Source organism: Coturnix japonica, chromosome 2 (genome assembly GCF_001577835.2).
Source record: "Coturnix japonica isolate 7356 chromosome 2, Coturnix japonica 2.1, whole genome shotgun sequence".
NCBI lineage: Eukaryota > Metazoa > Chordata > Aves > Galliformes > Phasianidae > Coturnix > Coturnix japonica.
In genome coordinates this window covers 42,390,690-42,409,369 of record NC_029517.1, presented here as the reverse complement: position 1 = coordinate 42,409,369, position 18,680 = coordinate 42,390,690, and the positions used below count along the sequence as shown (strand labels likewise).

General features: G+C 40.3%; 1 protein-coding gene across 7 annotated transcripts in view; it reads right to left on the bottom strand.

The window, feature by feature from the left end:
* ELMO1 (engulfment and cell motility 1) overlaps positions 1-18,680 on the bottom strand; it is a 274,768-nt gene that overhangs the window by 240,490 nt on the left and 15,598 nt on the right. Inside the window, exon 1 of one of the 7 annotated variants that reach the window (XM_032442432.1) lies at positions 1,616-1,890. The exons of the other annotated variants lie outside the window; for them this stretch is intronic. The gene's annotated coding sequence lies outside the window, so the exon portion shown is untranslated. Of the gene's footprint in view, positions 1-1,615; positions 1,891-18,680 lie in introns of those variants that run through there. 7 annotated transcript variants of the gene reach the window in all.

Here is an 18,680-nt window from a genome sequence, read left to right as displayed (position 1 = left end):
CATGGCCCACCAGAAGTCCCTCAGTGTGGATGGATTCCGTATCTTCAAACACCAGCTGAATTCCATTCACATTCCAGGTCTCTACAGCCAACACTGGATTTTACTTTTACTATGCAACTTCCACCTATTCTGCTTGGATGACTATACCAGTGTGTAGGGCTTAAAGACATGTTCTTTACAACATAACAGTTCTCACTTGTTTCTTCCTGATAAGGCCACACAAAATCAAGAGTACTGCGTATGTGGGAACGTAATGAAAATATGTTTCTCAAGTTTCTTTTTCACGTGTGAAATTCTCCAAACTCTGGAGCAGATTTCTACCAACCCCAACACCTTCACAAGCTCTCTTCCTGAGGTGTTACATCAATAAAGAATTAGATGGATTTCAGCTTTCAGCTCTTACCCTGCTGATCTTGCCCACTATCTCATTAACTTTTGCTAGGATGGAAAGAAATGATGACATTAAATGAGGCAGAAGGTCTGACTTAAATTCTGAAGAAGCAGTATCCAAAGTTCATGTTGCATAATCGCCCAGGACAAAATCTGATGCTCCCATTTAAACAAGGGAGTAAAAAACCTATTTTTACATTTGCAAAACAAACCTCCTGAGACACACAAAAATCCAGATTGTTGTTCGACCTTCATGTCATGAGAGAATGCATTCTTGGCAAGTCACTAGCAGCTAGTGCAAGATATACCAGAGAAAAATAATTAAAACAGCAAAACAACCTGCAAACAAATCTATCTACCAAGTTCCCTTTCCACACAGCACTGAATAAAGAGATAAACCCTGTAGTACACATAGGTGTTTACACCGTTAAAATTAACAGTAAGACTGCTTGAAAGACTGTGATTTTAAACTTGGGACCAAGAACACTCGTGTTTCATTTTCTTTTATTCAAAGGCTTTGCACGTGGCCATGGACATGCCCTTTGGCCCTCCGCATCTCCAACCTACAACTCTAAAACAGGGCACCACATTTCATCAGAGAATGCCTCAGAGAGGCATTTGGAGGCTAGAGGGGTGTGTATCTAAATCAGACTGACAGATTACCCAGAACAGGCAGCTGCCTTATTATTCACACGCTTGGACAGACTATTCATCCAGTTCTTTTTAACCTTCCCAGCCATCAAGGTCCTGAGAACTGGCTTACATCCCTATTTCTCACTACTGTAATTAGTATGAATACTACACTGACATTAAAAGAAAAGTAAAAGCTGAAGAGAAGTCCTCAGTGCAACTGGAACCACCTGTGCTTCTCTGCATTTCAGAGCACATTGCTGCTGTTACCCTTCAGGTAGGGCAGCTCAGAAGAATACCAGGTATAGACTTTGGGTTTCTGCCTTTTTGTCCAAGCCATCTGTGACTGTATTTACTGGCCAATCCCTCACTCTGCCACATTAGAACTTTCATTACCAGCACAAAATGTCAAATATCTTTTAGAGGATTACTTTAAAACAAACTAACAGGGGAAACTAATTTCCCAGGCAAAATAAAAGCATCACTATTACATTCAAAGAAGATGAAACTTAAAAAGCACACAGAATACACTGTAGAGAACCAGCCTGAAGTTTCACTGCCATTTTTATTTACATATAAAGTTGTTTTTCCTCACCTGAAGAATCCTGGAGGCACACACGAGAATGTCTTCAGAGCCAATCAAAATGCAGATACCCTGAAATAGCCCAGTGAGCTACTACTGCTCATCTCTATACCATGGCTCCTCCTTTTCTCCAGGCCTTCGCCATTTAGTTTAAGTGATTTTGCAAAACACCATTGGCTTTGGTTTTCGAGCTCTGAAAGCTCAAGGTGTCCTCAAATTAAGAAATAACCTGTCAGCTGGCTCTTCAGTTCAGCCATTCCTGGCAACAGCCTTGTTTTCAGCACTTACACATGACAAGAAAAGACCACTGTCATGTGACAGCTACCTCTGACTGGCCCCAAATAATTTCTGTAGTTTTACACAGTGAGATTAATGCATGGCTGCTGGTGACACCCCCTTTTGCTTTTAGCCATTTAATTGCTCAAGTGGAAATACAGATGTTAAGAGTCAGGCACATGACAGGAAACCTGGTCTCTTGCTTTGAAGACACATAACATGACTGCAAGATGAAAAATGCCACAGCTACAAAGAATCCCAGTTTTCTTTGGGTGCGAGAATGTGAGGGAAAACATTCAAGGCTTCTTGCACTCTAGCAAATCAAACTAAACTATCGTTGGCAAACAAAGGAGCAGCCCAGTTTTAACAGCTCCTTTTATACATTCATCACCATATATTCCGGTTCGTTGCCAACCTTATTAAGAAAGAGGAATCATGTTTTAAAAGAAAAAACAAGGCAAGATTTTGCACATCCCCAGCCAATTTAACTATGACATGTATGGCTGCTTTCTGTTAAGAAAACTCAACCATGAAGTTTCTTGCATCGGCCAAGGACTACAAAGCCCTGCTGAGCACAATTTCCATTTGCACAGCCACGAGTGGTGATGTGCACATCACAGCTGTTAGTTCACATGTGGAAAGGTAGATACAGGTCTCTGCTGTCAGACTGCATCCCTCTGAACTGCCGTTCTGAAGCTTGCAAAGAATATAATATGTTTTAATACAGATGAAAAAGCAAGGAATTGAGAGCAGCTTTCAAACATTTTAGATTATATGTCATCTAGAGCATAAATTGACTTGCATCTGCTGTTAGATTCTTTAATTATTTATTTACAATGTGTCTATTAAAAAGTCATCAGAGACAAAAAGTCAATCATACTTAAGACACCATTTTTGCTTTTGTACGACTAAGCAATGACAGCTATAAAACCAAGCAGAGTAAGCAGGGATTACACTTCAGTGTGCTTCCCTTGCTTTTAGTACATAAAATTTTCACATGATCAACTCTCAGAAAGCGCAGAAACTATCAGGTGTTTCACTGTGTTCCTTTTAACAAGGACAACACTGGGGAAACATTGAAACATTAGCTTACTTATTTACTGCTGAACTGGACACTCATGCACAGAAAAAAAATCCAAGCACAACATTCACCTCTAGTCCAACCCTCTTTCTCACCTCTGGCAGTGACCAATTCCTCAAGCCCTCTTCCGCTCTCTCAAAGACATTACACTCATATATACCGTCCAGTGGAGCTTTTTATTTTACCAACTTCAGCCCAAGCACATCCTGACATTACACGGGGCTGAGATGCACCAGGGTACACTTCATCCTTCTTCTAAGGCTTTTGAAGGATACAGAAACAATATATCCACCAGCAATTGTTAAGCATGAATTGGTATTTCATTCCTCATTTTTTTTTTTTTTTTTTTTTTTAAAGAGAGGTCAAATAATCTATGTTCTGCAGAAGCCAATTACTGGAGCTTTCACAAAGGTTAGAAGTTCAAAAGCAAAGCTGGTTTCTTCATTTAGCAGCCTCTTTCAGTAATTTGGACAAAAAGAAGCCAAAGAGTAAGTACACATGTAGATACAGCAGCAATGGGGACGAGAGGATGGGTCTCAAAGATTTAATTCTCCTACTTTCAATTCCCCCTCTTTCATCAGGCTCTGATCTGACCCTCCTCTGGGCACACTGCCCCATCTCCTAACCAGGACCTACGAGAGAAGGCAAGGAAAAATATATGCTTCCTGCTGCCTTTCTTCCTACACACACAACAAACAGTCCCAAAAGTGCATTTTACACTGCATCCTTTGAGAAAAGGTGTCCCTTGCACACAAGGGATAACTATGAAAATTATACCTTATTCTCTAGATTGCAGGCTTACTATGCCTTTTCTCAAAATCCCCTTCCTGCTGCCAGATATAAAGCTGGCAAGCAAATGTGCTCTGAAGTAGTATCTTCTCATTGCCTCAAAAAGCTTTCAGTTCTTCCATATATTAAATTTGAACAAATTTTGCATAAGGACCAAGAGTAACTGAGAGCAGTAATGAAGGGACCAATTCTCATGTCCCAGAGAAAAAGCAGGGAGAAACGTACACTCCATGAAATTAGCCCCTATTAAAACAAAACCACGTGCCTATTCCCTGACCCGCTTTGATTTATTAATGTTTTTGCTTTTCAAGATTATGAAAAGTAATCAGGAATAGAGAAGTCAGAAGAAAACAATTTATCATGAAAGTCTTATATACCAAATGCTAGAATAGCCATTGATCTTACTTCCTCTCTCAAAAAGCATGCATTTATAATTGTCAGGGACCAGATGGGAATTCCAGTATGAAAGTCACAAAAAAAAAAAAAAAAAAGCTAATGCAGAAAATAACACACCACATCCCAAATGCAACACAGCTTGTGCTACTATACACAGACATCGGTTGGTCATCTATCAACTCACTAAAATGCCAAATGCTTTTGAGAGATATTATAGTGCCAATAAGAAAGAAGCAGCAGTCCCCTGAAAAGGTCAGAGATGACTGATTTCAAGTTGTGCATGCAAAAAATCTTCAACTGGCACTTGAGGAGGGGGCATCTTGCAGAGTGGCATCCTTTCATTACTCAGTCTTCTTGGTTCCAGTCCCCACGCTCAAAACAATTGGTGTTTGAGAGAGAAACTAAGTTTATTTACAACCCGTGCTTGGCCAGAGCTGTTCCTTGTTTTTATAGGCTTATGGAGAATTTAATGACTCACACACATTTGTAGGAACTGGCAACCACAGGGCGGTGGTTCAACTAGTGCGTTGCAGTTCATTTTGCTTTTGGACCATCTGCACTCTTTAAGTAGTGGCTTGTCTACCAGTCAAACCAAAAAACAGGATTACAATCCTATATGTCTTGGGGATTGATTTGGTTGGGCAGTTGGTTTTTGTTTAGTTCTTGTACTTGAGCATTTCTGCTAGTAAGGTTGATTATATGAAACAAAATACTGAGGAGACCAATGGAAAATGAATAGATTTCCTCTTACACATTCCTCATAAGGGAAAAATAAGAAAGGAACCATCAAAATGTTTAATTTAGACAGCATTTCTGAAGATCTATACACACTACTTCAGCTGGATCAGAACTTATGCTCCATCCTGAAGCAAGGTCTATGAAAAAAGTCCAGTGTGCGTCCACTGAGCACACCCATAAATGAGCTTCAGAATACAAGAACTTTTCTTCTGACAAGTTTCACAGCTCTAGTGCAAAAGCATTTAATTCAATGTCCCTCCAGATGTAGTCTTAGAAAAATGCAATAATGTTACCTGCCAATTATGCGAGGCCATCTCCAAGGTATCACTATGCCTAGGCTTTCATCCAGTCCACAGTTGTTTAAGATGCTTCTATAAATCCATTTTTAGGAATCTCATGAGAATATATTGTATATTACCTGGAAAACATGTGTCTAAATACATGCATACAAATACAGGAAAGCACATGTCATGGAATTTCCCATTCACACTGTCTTCTCCCTATTTTAACTTGCTCTTTCTAAAGTTAGAAGACAAACATGCAAGCAATACCCAAGTTAAAAAAAAAAATACAAATATATATATATATATATATTGTAACTCCACAGTGAACAGCAGCCCTGAAGTTTTGCTCAAGTTTGCTACTAACACTTAACTCTTGTAAAAATGATGTAGCATCATTAACCCACATAGAGCTGAGAACACCACTCTTTTTTCTGAACACTGACTGTAAAAATGTTTGCAAGCGTTCTTGTAAAATAAAGTAGTCACCTCAAGACCCAGCTCTGCCTCATGCTCACTGCTCTTGCCCATCACTCACATAAGGCAGATTCACAGCGAGTTTCCACAATGCATGAGACTGCAGAGCTGTGCTGCAGCAGTCTGTATCACTTTGCCCCCTTGACTCCCTGTCAGCCAGTTCAGGCAAGCCAACTGTCATAAAAATAAGGAGCAGAAAGGAGTGAAAGACTTTCTTTTTGCCAGGTTGTATCTTGGAAACCACTCATCACAAGCTGAAGCAGCTCCCATCAGTGGCAGTTACAGCTGTGCATGTCTGGAGGACAGGCAGGCACTTCCCAAGTAAACCCCACACACTCCTGACTCCTGACCTATCCCACATCAGGAACATGGCTAACACACCCATGGGTGGTGTGGGAGCAGTGGTAGGGACCACAGCCCTCAATTCCCATGATCTTCACTGGCCAGATGAGGAGGGAACCTTTGAGAGCTCTAAGGAAACACTGACACGTAGAAATCAGTGTAAGCACAAGAAAGCAGCCAGCTCCTCAGCACAAGGCCCAGCTAGGAAAGCAGCCACCTTACTTTGGCAGCAAAGCCCCAGCAAACATATGCCACAGCACACACTCCTAGTTTCCCTATTTTGAACCTGCTTTTTTATTCATCAGACTTTCCACACAGCGATCCTAGAGGAGCAATTATAAGGCAATACTTTCAGCATCACATTGGAGAGGCCTAATTTGTGGCCACAGCTGTGGCCTGTTATCTGTACTTCATCACTCCAGTTCAGCACAACATAAACTCCGTAATTCTTCAAACTCCTACATGCCTCTGCACCACAACAGCAATTAATTTGCCTCTGGCATCCTATAACACTAAACTAAAACTGTAACATACCACAACGTGAAAATAAAACAAGCTCGGTCCCAGCAGCCTACCCAACCTCTTCTTAATGTGAAGAGAAGCCCTGCCAACTTCAGAATTTAAGATTTAAGGCATTTCTCATTAATTATTTTTATTCATATGCTTACTTCTAAAGGACATAACTTTTTACAGAGAACTGGCAAAATTTTTTCACCAAATGAAAGAACTTACTGAATATTCTGTATTTCTCCTGATGTGGAAAGTGTCAGAATTATAACCCACCATAAAGAACACAAGATTAATCAAAGTTTTAAAGATAACTCCATCTAAGATACAGCACCCTATAAATCTGTGCATAGGGAATTCATTTGATACTGCTCTCACTAAGCGAGCAGGGGCCTTCAATGCTTTTAGTTAAAGCTTTTACTGATAACACAGTAATTGGCTTTTCACAGTAAGAATAAAAGGTTTTCTAGTTTTCATGTACAAAAAGTAAAAATATACAACGTCTGTTGCAACTCCACCCAAAATTAAAACAACATTCATCTGCTGGAATAACACTTCCTAGTTACATCACAAGCAAAACCCTCACTTCAAAGCAAAGATAGTTTCAGATTTTAAGTGACCAAGCTTTTAATAAAAAAGAAAATTCATATTCAAGTAACTGCAGCTATATCTGAACTTTTATTCCCTAAGCTTTCCTCAGTTCCATTCTCACCTCTTGGAAGCAAGTACAGATTATATTATTCCATATGGAGTATTGTACAGAATCACTTTGATATTCCCTGCAGCAAAACACTAAGCCACTAGGGAGGTGGCTAAGAAGGAACACACACCACTTCCAAAACAAAACTGCAATTCAGAAAGCAATTAAATACCCTGTGCACGTGTCACAGCCACACCACTCCAGAAGCTCAGTGATTAAAGAGCAACCTCAGAACACCAACCCTGCAAAGGAAAGAGCCTAACTAAACATGTGTCCCTGTGTGTAAAAGACAGCATAGGGAGGGGGAAAAAGAGAACGTAAGCCACAACTGCAATGATGCAGAAACCTAGAAGACACCAATCTAAAGGCCGTGCTACTCCTGTGTACTCCCAAATCTTTTCAATGGAGAGAAGAAGCAAAAAGATTTGGGAGTCCTGCTAATTTCAACTATTTTATTCATTTCCTATTTATTTCAATCTGGACCACCAAATAAAACCCACCAAACAACAAAAGAAAACACCCCTCAAATACAGGCAGCCCTAGGGCCCTATCAGAGTGCTCTAGTTCTCTGTACCTCTCCACCACACAGAATAACATGCACACACAATAGAAGACAGCAACATTCATACGCTCTGTACATAACAGGCACAGAGCTTTACAAAGCATGAAGTCTCAAAATTCACCAGGTCACTATATATTGCCCTGAGGCTTAACCAAGAAGTAAACATCATCAGCAATCTGAAAGAGCAGGCTTTTCAGACCTTGCAGCAGTGTTCAGAGTGGTTCTTGCATGCTATTTGTGCAAGACAGAGAAAGCTTTCCAGATTCCTTTCCACTCTGGTGGGATAGCTGCATTATAAAGAACCTAATCAGAGCTTGCTGCCCTCAGTACCTAAACTAGAACCAAACCCACTCTTTCAAGCCCTGACTTAGCACTTCCACTAGATATATATACACATGCACACTCACATATATACTCACACACAGTTTCATTAAATAGCTTTATATGGCAATATGAGAAGGAGTTAAATGGATACTGCTATGTGCCAGACGAAACTCACATAGGTAACAGGTGAAAACAAGACCCAGTAGAAACCATTTATCTGTGGGGATTAAAACAAACCCAAAGCTCCAGAAATAAGCCCTTTTCTAATGCAACATTATGTAAGGTAACAAAAATTCAAAATCCAGAGGTACTGGTTTTACTGCACACCATAAGGTATGTCTCTGTGTTTTACAGACCTCTCGTTGACTCATGCCATCCCATAGCTGACAGCCTCCTTTCCTCTTTTGCTTTATCATCATGGCCCATTACTCTGCAGGCAGCAGTTACCCTTTCCTGTCAGACAATGACACATACCTACGCAGGTTCAAAGATACATTTCTCTAACTAGATTTAGCTTTGAAGTCTGCTGCTTGCACTTCATGACCATAAACTATTTTTTGCAACTAAAATTGTTTACCATCTCCAGCTACACCAATTAGACTAACGAGAGTTATTACCTCCATGAACAAATGTTTTTTTAATGCAGTCATTTAGCTTCAGGAGCTCAGGCTTTTAGAACAGCATCACAAGTTGATATTTGCAGTGAAACCCCAGGAGCTGCTATGACTGCTAACTCCCTGAGACCTCAGAGCCCTCCAGAGCCACATTTTGGAATTTCCCAGCTCACACATTATTGGCGTGTATTATTAGGCATGAAAATACAAACTACTGCCTAGGTACAAACAGGTTATGTGACCTGTGCATGGGCTCGTGCTCATCGCAGCAACTGAAGTGCTGACTTGCTCAACTTTCTAGTGCTCCCATCCACAAAACCACTGACCTAACCCCCTCCTTGACATCCACTGGTGTTCACTGAACAGCTGGGGAACAGAGGTTCAAGGCACAGACCTGCAGCTGAGGTTACAATGTTATGGCTGAGGTGAAGATGTCTCTTTGCCACGCAGCCTACCTAGGCTTTAATGAAACATGAAGAGCTTTGGGCATCCTGAGGAATCTTACCACATAGGAGAAGAAACTCAGCAGCTGCCGATGCATCACCTACTTGCAGGCAACTTCACAATGTGGCAGCTCACAGTACATTCCTGCTCTGGCAGACCTGGATGAAGATTATCTGCATAAACTCTGCTGGGAAGACTCTCACCAAGGTCATGCAGAAAGTTACTGGCAGAGTTAGTACATTGGAATAAGACTTATATTGCCACTGGTTTCCAGGTAGGAAGGATTTCAGCACTCAGCTTCTTAATTCAAGGCTTCTCTGCAGCTGCAAGGGCAGCTTCTCACAGCAAGCAGTGCAGGGAGAAGGAGACAGAGAGGAGACCAGTTAACTACTAAAATGTGCAGAGTCTTTATTTCTTTAAGATATTCCATAGATTCTGAAGATGACTAAGAATTTTATTCATGAAAAATCTACCCCAAATAACTCAAAGAACATTCTGCGTGGGAGGTTCTTTTGCAAAAATTAAATAGCAGTTGTGATGAAGTAGTATCTTGAGTCGAGCTATCACAGCATTTACATTTTGCTCATGCTCTTACCTAACAGTGTACAGCCAGGAACCATCCACAAGGGATACCAGCCAATCTGTTATCTTGAAATGTAGAATTATTTAAGAAAAAAAAAACAGTAATAATTAAAAAAAAAGAAAAAAAAAAAAAGGAAGGGTGGGGAACAGAAGAGTAGGAAGCAAAAGGAAGGTTAATTTAAAAGATAATCCTTAGGGCAAAATTCTCATTTCAGAGCTTCCCAACAGATCTCACTTCTAGATGAGATCAGCTGCAGATTTGCAGAGGGCCACTTTCAGCCAGCATTTTCAGATTTATTGCTATGTACAGAGCATTTCAGATCTGCTTGTATGTATCACCGACTCACCTGTACCCACACCTGATGCCTTGTGATTTAAAGCCAAGTACCTCAAAAGTCTTACCAGAAGATGGCAAGTAAGGCTACTGGCACTGAACAGTACTTGTACAGTTCAATGTACAAGTATATTACAAGTTAAGAATCCTCTTGTTCTCACCTTTGCTATATTCACAGAAGCATCTCAGTAAGCAAAGCCACGAGCCCCTTCCTTTCAAGCGTACAGTCTAGGTGTTCCATAACACCTCCCTATCAACAGTTACGCTTCCAATACTGTCATTAAAATATGTCAAATTTTTAAGGATCTCAGTTTTCAAAACTATTGATAACCTAGAAATAAAGAAAAAGTTAAAAGAAACCATAAAAATTATTATATACACTGTGTAGTTAAAATAACTGTGTTTGAAGGGGCTCAGCACTACCACAGAATTTATGAATTCAGCCTGAGGTTGAGGGAATATTACTTATTTGTTGTCATATGGCTGTAAATCCAACAGGAAAAAGGAAATTAAAGCTATATCCTGGTTTCATTTGTAAATGTGTAAAAAAAAAATTCTCCTATTCCAAACGTCTTCTGCTTAGCAGTAAAACAATACATTTGTTCAGCTAAGATCAGACACTGTCCTAAACTGATGGAGTTAGACAATGTGCTATTATGATTCAAAGTCACATATCAAAGGATACGTCAGAGAAGCAAGTCATTTAAATGCATATTTGGCATACTTCTTGCAACTTAGTATATTTCATACTCAATGGGGCTGTGGGTGGGAGAGGAAAAGGTTGGTTTATTACAGATTTGAGTGTAAAAGCATCGTTTGGCAATTCAGATCATCAGATGTCACAACTGCCCACTGCTAGATGTTGTCACGGACAGGAAAAATACACGCCAGAAATCACCATACTGCATATTCAGAAGGAGCTTACAATCACTGTCTGTCTGCTCATACAGCAGCATCATACAGCCCTCATGCTGCAATGCCAACATGAGTAATTGCTGATGAAACTTTCAAGCCATTCATTCTCCTCTGTGCATAACATTTACTATTCTCAAGTAGCCAATGTCACTGGCTTTACATCAAGCCCTGAACAATGAAGCAAAGGCAGTGTACTCTGAAATCACTGCTGCCATTTTGCAAACAAGCTTCTAGAGTATTAGCCTCTGGTCAGCCAAGGCAAGGTTTCTCTCACTTTCTCCAATTCTCTATGGCCAAAAAAAAGCCTGTATTAACCGGCTGTATAGTAATGCTAGTATACTTCCCTCATGTAAAAATCTATATTAAAAATATATAGATAGAAAATGAGCATAATTTATGATTAAATAAAGTAAGCCAGATCCAGCAAAAGTAGATGTGTTGACTCCTCATACTTTAAACCTACAGTTTGCTCACATCTGCCATAACTTTACAGAAAAATAGCTATGTTCATCAGCAAGGGATGTATAAATCATTGGGTTTCCCCAGTTCCATCATCATCTTTACCCTAACAAAACCCAAACCAAATTTTACATTCCCATTCAGATGCTAATCAAATACCATTACAAAGTTGCTACTTAGAATTTCTCACATGGAGGACTCTTAGTTTACAAACAAGGAATCTGAAAACAAGAGAAGACTGAATTGGATAATACAAGAAAGTACAGAGAACTGGTCAACCTGACCAAGGGAGTGCACAAGAAAAGAGCTACAAATTTACACTGAACTAGCTAATACTTTCTGCTCATTTGAGCATGCCTCTATTTGCCTACAAGAAAATAATGGAAGTGAAGTCAGATAAATGTTACTAATGTAGTTTTAATAATCTGCTTTTAAATTTTTATAGTAATTCACGTAAAATTTAAGTGCTTTTAATTTAATTTAATGTACTTCGACGAGGAAGTAAATAAAACAAAACCACTTAATTTCTGCTCTTGTATAGAAGCACAGTGTAATTTTAATTATCCCACTTCCAAAGAACGCCTTCATACAAACACGTGGAAACATTACTCTGTCTTGTGACAAGGCCTCTGCATGCACTAAGGGTCACTTTTTCAGAGATGAACTATCTTATATGGAACATCACAGTTGGAGATCACTGATCATTTGCTTGTAGGAAAAGAGAAGTTTAAAATTCAGTCTTAACCAGACCTTTCAGTCTTACTGTCCCTCAAACCCAAAGGGAAGATTTCACATACATTTAATCTTTCATCTACTATTGTCAAGATATCAAGGGTTCGACTTTAGCTAACTTCATTTAATTTCAGGGAGATGTGCTCACTTCAGGTGATCGAAATGCTCCTCCTACAGAAACAGTATTCCAGACTTCCTTGTGCCTAGACAATGTCTAGCAGGAGGTTCTTGGAGGGCATTTAAAGAAGGCTGGTTCTTCTGTGTGCAAAGCTTCCTCACATGCATAAAACTGTGTGTGAAGCACTTCACCAAGATGAGTCAGCTGTATGAGATGACCACCAAGATGGCCTGCCTGTAGAAGAGCCAGCCACCAGTCTATAAACTCCTTTGTAAAACACTGAAAAACTCTGGCCTGTAGCCCCAAATATCTGGTAGTATACAACCACAGCTGTAAATGTATTTCTTCCAACGTTACCTTTCTACCCTGGAGCAGAAAAGACACAGAAATAGCTTTGTAGGTCAGGTCTTGCATGCACTCCACCAGCAACTAACCACTACAAGCCTATAAATTGACTTACAGTGAGACAGCATCACCCACAGGAGAAAGGAGACCTGAAACTAAGCAAAGAAGTTCTACCAGGCTTCATTGACATGGCAGACCACCCCTGCACATCCAATGGGAAATGGGTCAGCAGCCAAAGTTGAATGGGAAGGTAAGCAGACCCAGCTATGAAAGTGGTAGGAACTCATGAATGACAGCTTGGTATCATCATGAAATAAAAAACACATTCCTAATATTTTCAACTAATTTAAGTAAAACGCATACAAAATTAAAACAAGCTGCATAATTCATACAAGTCAGCATGCAAAAGTAAATGAGATTCTTCTACAGCCTGAAGCTTACTCTGCTAGCTTGTGCAGAAGACTATGAACAGTGATTTCACTGAGACTTTATTTTAAGTTAGTTAAATTAAGAACCCACCCTTTATCATAGTTAATTCAAGACTACAGATGAAACCAGAAATGCATCTCATCCCACTCCTATCAGCCACCTCCACAGAAAATTTTTATATAGCAGAGATCTGCAATCTAGAACAGAACTCAATATTCTATTAAGCAACATCTCCAGTAAATCTCTCTTGCCTCATCATTGCTTTGCTGTTTACTTGATATGTCACACTAGGTGTCCCAAACATTAGGATATATCCTTTATGGTCAGCATCTGCTATCATAGATGTATTCAGTCACTTATTTGAAGTTACAGATCTACTTTAAATATCAACAAAATCATTTGTAGCAATGTAGCTGACTTCTTGCTAGTTTCATTATCTAAATATTTTCTTCTGTTTACAAGTCCCAGAATTCCTGAGTATTTTAACACATACAAATAATCTGCTTTCCCACTAAATTCTTATGTTACTATAGAATTAAATGTCTCATAACTCAACATATCATAGAATAATAGAACGGTCAGGGTTGAAAACGACCTCAAAGATCACCTAGTTTAACCCTCCTGCTGTGGACAGGGTTACCAATCACTAGACCAGGCTGCCCAGAGCAACAACCAGCCTGGCCTTGAATGCCTCCAGGGATGGGGCATCCATCATATTTACAACATATTTATTCTCACAATATTTCCCTTAGATAGAAATACCAGACAGAATTAACTACCACATCAGCAAAAAGCTAGTAGCTAATCACATACACTAGAAGCATACAAAAAGCATAAAATACAGGAATAAGATCAGCATTTGAAAGGAACTGAGTTACAAGTTTACTCAAAGAGAAAGCAAGAAAACTCATGCTCTCCTGTGACACACAAGGCTGAATCTTGTTGCCCTCATGGGAATAACTTTGAGTTGGAAAGGTCAGAAAGACACAACTCCCCACAAAACATGATGCAAACATAATGGGAAGTGCATTCACTCCATGCCTATTAAATATAACCAGGAACTAACTCTGAGGTGAAATGGGGATAGAAATATGCAATTTAACTGAGCATATGCAAGGCAATAACCTAGAGAAATGGAATTTATTTTTTCAATTATAAATCTGGAATAACTGCATAAACTTTGGTGAAACAGAGATAAGATTCTCATACAGCTTATGGGATGTATGCAGAAAAACCTACACCAGATGCTGCCATAGCTGTTTGCTGCAGAGAACGAAGTATTTGTGAGTACTTCTGTCACATCAAGAGCACTTTTGAACCCCCATGAACTATTGTCCCGCCCGCAACAAGAAACTGCCCCACTTTCCCGATGCAGAGCTTTGAGATTAAACTTGGAGCACAGACACTGGCCATGCAGCCGCTTGGATGTGGCTGTAGCATCCTGAGCCACCCATTCAGCATAGGCTGACCTTCCTTCCCATAGGCTTTTCACAGCAAGAGCTGACCCAGTCTGCCACAGAATAAGAGAGCAGACAGCAACAGCAAATCGATTAGAGAGCAGCAGAAATGCCATAACACTGCGTGGGAGATAAGGGCAGGGATATCAGGCAGCTCCCCAACAGCAGCTATCCTGAAGGGACCGAGTTTATCCACAATGAACAGATGGCTTCACAGTTTTAATGAGCTACCAAACGTAAGGTGCAGCACCATCCGAGCAGCATCGGTCTATCTTTAACCTCAGTGGAATAACCAGTCTAGAAAAGCATGCATGGAGAAGGGAAAAAAAACCTACAACAACAAAAATAACAAAACAATGGAGCCATAATAAAATCCGTGTATGTGTCTGATTCAAAATACAGTTTTCACATGCCAGATTTCATTGTGTAAACTCCGCTTTGCAAAGCGAGAAGAAATATTAGGATAGATAACATAAAAGACAAGTATGTGATTTGTGTAAAAACTGATCCTTACATAGAAGTTATTATTACTTTATATTTGCTATTTCTTTTTAAGTAAAAAATTCTGTTTTCTTTAAGAAACAGATTAACTGACAAACGGGCAGAGGCAAGGTGCAGTGAGAGACCCCTGAGGAAGGATGAATACTTGGTTTTGCATTCAACTGCTTCCCGCTAGCACCTCTGAGCTGGAGTTCCAGCCGCAAGTTTGCTGCCACGTGGGCAAGTGTTTCAGAGCAGACTATTGGCAAGGCATCTCAGACACAGCAGTAGTGTAGAGAAAGCCAAAGGCAGCATGAGGATTAATTAAGTAGTCTGGAAAGAGCTGGAGACGCACCTGAAGAAGACAAGTGATGAAGGAATTTAGTACCTAGCTGTTTAGAGCAAACAGGGGGAAAAAAAGGTATGAGTAATTATTTCTTTAAAGGCATTTACTTCTCAAGCCTTTGGAGCATGTTCATTACTAGAGGTCAAATGTGTCATATCTTTTCATAAAAGTTTGTGAGTGTGCTAGCCAAGAGTTACTTTGGCAACGTAAAAGCACTGCTGTCACAGATGGGCTTCACACAAATGAGTTTTTGTTTCCTTAATTAGTGTCCTTTTCTCCTAAATTCTGAACCCATACAAGCCCTCAAATTTGTTCCCCTCCCTCTCCCCCCCCCCCCCCCCCCACACACACACTCTTCTCCTCACTTACAAATGTGAAACTAAATAGGACATTGTTTGTTTGTTTTCTTTGCTTGATAGGAGACTAGTTTTCCTCCAATTGGTGGTACTCCAAGTGAAAAGGACAGCAGATACACTTCTGGCAACTGTACAGGGTGTTGTATTTTTTTCCCCCCAATAAAACACTGCAGTGTGCCAGCATTCTGTGAGTAACCTCAGAAACTATATACTTTTTCTGACACATGACAGCAGAGTGTAGTTACTGAATAAATTAGACCCATATGAAAATGTGATTCATATGTAGTCTCAGGATTCCAAAAAATAAGGTGGCACATGGCTATCAAAGGCCATCCTACACACCAGCCTTCAAATGAAAATGCTGTCCCCAGCTCTTTTTGCAGCTCTTCTTCACTTAACAGTAACTGTGCAACAACTTTAAAAGCAACAGAATAACCCCTCTAGTCTAGTAAGGAAGTGTGAAGGTCCAGCATGAGGCTGACCTATCAGAACAGACACACTGGTTCCACCGCACTGTTACACAAGCAGAATGAGTTTGAGAAGTTCCAGATTGGCTTATTTATGAAAACAAACACAACAAGATACAAACAAGCATAAAGACCTCATATGGAAGCAACACTTTCACCACAAGACCAATTAACAACTGTTCCATTGCAAGTCTGGCTGCAGTACCAGAAGTCCATCACACGTGCTCACATGACATAGATCACACTAAGGATGAGGATTTGCTAGCCATCCTCATTCAAGCAGTGGCATTGCCTGACTCAACACCCATGCTTTCAAGTGCCCTCAGTCCAGGTACGTAAAGGATCACTCTGATGAAGCGTTTTCATCCCGAGACCTCACACATGTGCTCCAAGCAAGTAGCTGTTGCTGGTATCATAAGCCAAACATACATGTGCCTCTGATTTTACACAAATTGATGTCACATCCAGTATGAGTGAACTTCAAGACATAATACGCTGCTCAGAGAGAAGTTTATTAGTAACAACCCTCACTTCTTCCCTCTTTTCCCCAGCGTGTCAGCAGTTAGAGGCCCAGCTTTATAGAATAGATTACTGCAGAAAGCTGGAAAGCTTGGCAGCAGAATGCAGATGGGAACAGGAAGCCAGACAATTGCAGGAGCCCTGGTCTGACTCAGCTGCTGAGTCACTTTTTCAGGTTGAGGATTAGGAAAAGGTTCTTCACCAGAGGTGTGGGATAGGCTCCTCAGGGCAGGGGTCATAGCCCCAAGCTGCCATAGTTTAAGAAGCGTTTGGACAACACACTCAGACACAGGCTTTGAATTTTGGGTGGTCCTGTGTGGAGCCAGGAGCTGGATTTAGTAATCCTTGTGGCTCCCTTCCAGCTCAGGATATTCTGTGACTTTGTGATTCCATTATCAGTGTGGCCATGCTGCTTTCCTTCTTGGTGCCATCATTCTTCTCCATCTCTGCACATCTTCTAGGCAGTGAGTACCTTTCATTATGTTTGGGAAGCAACAGCCTATAGGCTTCAATCATACCTTAGCAAAAGAAACAAGGGGCTGATTTTACTAGGATCTGCCATGCCAAGAATAAATCCATCTTTTCAAATCAGTAATGAATACCTACATAGTTAAACTGTTCATATTCTTATATATACACATACAGCTGGAAGAGCGGCATGATGCTCTCATTCACAAGCTTGCTGTATCCTTATTTATACCCACAATCTCCCCTCAGGGTCTATTTAGGGACACAGTGCTCCCAGGGTTTTCAGTTACTGTTCTCCTCTTTCACTCCTCTCCCACTTCATTCCCTCCTCCAATGGAGCCCCTCAGTCACATGAGGCAAACTACTTGCAGTGCGACACAAGGAGCTGGTCCAAACCTCAAGTGAGCAGAAAAATCAGCTAAAGAAAAACAACTTATTTTTAACCTGGATCCCTTCCCTAGCTGAGCTTATTCCCAGCCAAACAGGTGTATGTACACACCTGAGGAAGAAGAGGAGCAAATGAGGCTGTGACTATTCCTAAAACAAATGAATGCACCCATTAGCAAGAAGGAATGTGTTGGGTTTTTTTTAATATTAATATTAGAGTAGGGGTTCTTGCAGTGGGAAGCTCTTCAAACATCATAAAATGGACTTAATACATATTCCTTATGTTTTTCACAGTTTCCTTTGCCAGTTTGGCTAATTATACGATATTTAAGTTTAAACATATGTTGCCTCCCTTGCAGTGAATCCTCTCCTCCTACATGATAAAGCAGTGAAGTCATCTCGCTGACTTCAAGCCGAATCCTGCACCCTCTCACACAGGTGGGCATTTTTAGTTCATCTGCAAAGCCCAGCCCTGAGAGTGCAGCAATTCTTGTTGTTGCAATATGGCACCAGGAGTTCTCCCATCACAGGTATTATTCAGGTGTCATACAGTAAAGCACTGACACGACTTCTACCATACCATGCATCTTTAAAGCATAAAAGACAGTGCACATCTGCACTAATGGGAAAGGTGAAGCAGCAGACCAGAGTTTTACCCTCCTTCTTACTATACCATCAGCAATTCACTAGATTATATTTAAGATCTGTTTTCTGGTTTTAAAAACCCACAATGTACAAAAGAAGAGAATTCCAAATGGAAGGAAAGAAGCAGCAAAAAAGAGCACTTAGCCAAGAAAACAGGGGAAAAAGAAGTGTTCAGAACAAAAATCTTGCAGGCCGTTATGAACTGTCATGTACTGCCGACAGGAAAATCTTTGTTAGTGCATTCTGCATTATGAGTACCTTGAGCAAGAGAGGCAGCAGCATACACCATAATAGCACAGCATAGAATTTAAAGAGAAAAGACAGCAGCTGAAAATAATTGCATTAAATTAACATTAACCCACAAACCCAGAAGAGGCATATAATATACAGTACGGCTGCAGAAGCAGAAAGGCAATTAATATATGTAAAAGATGAATAATCCCACTCTTGGAACTATTGACTGGGATTCTGAATCCCAAAGGAACAAAGTTCACCTCAAACAGCATT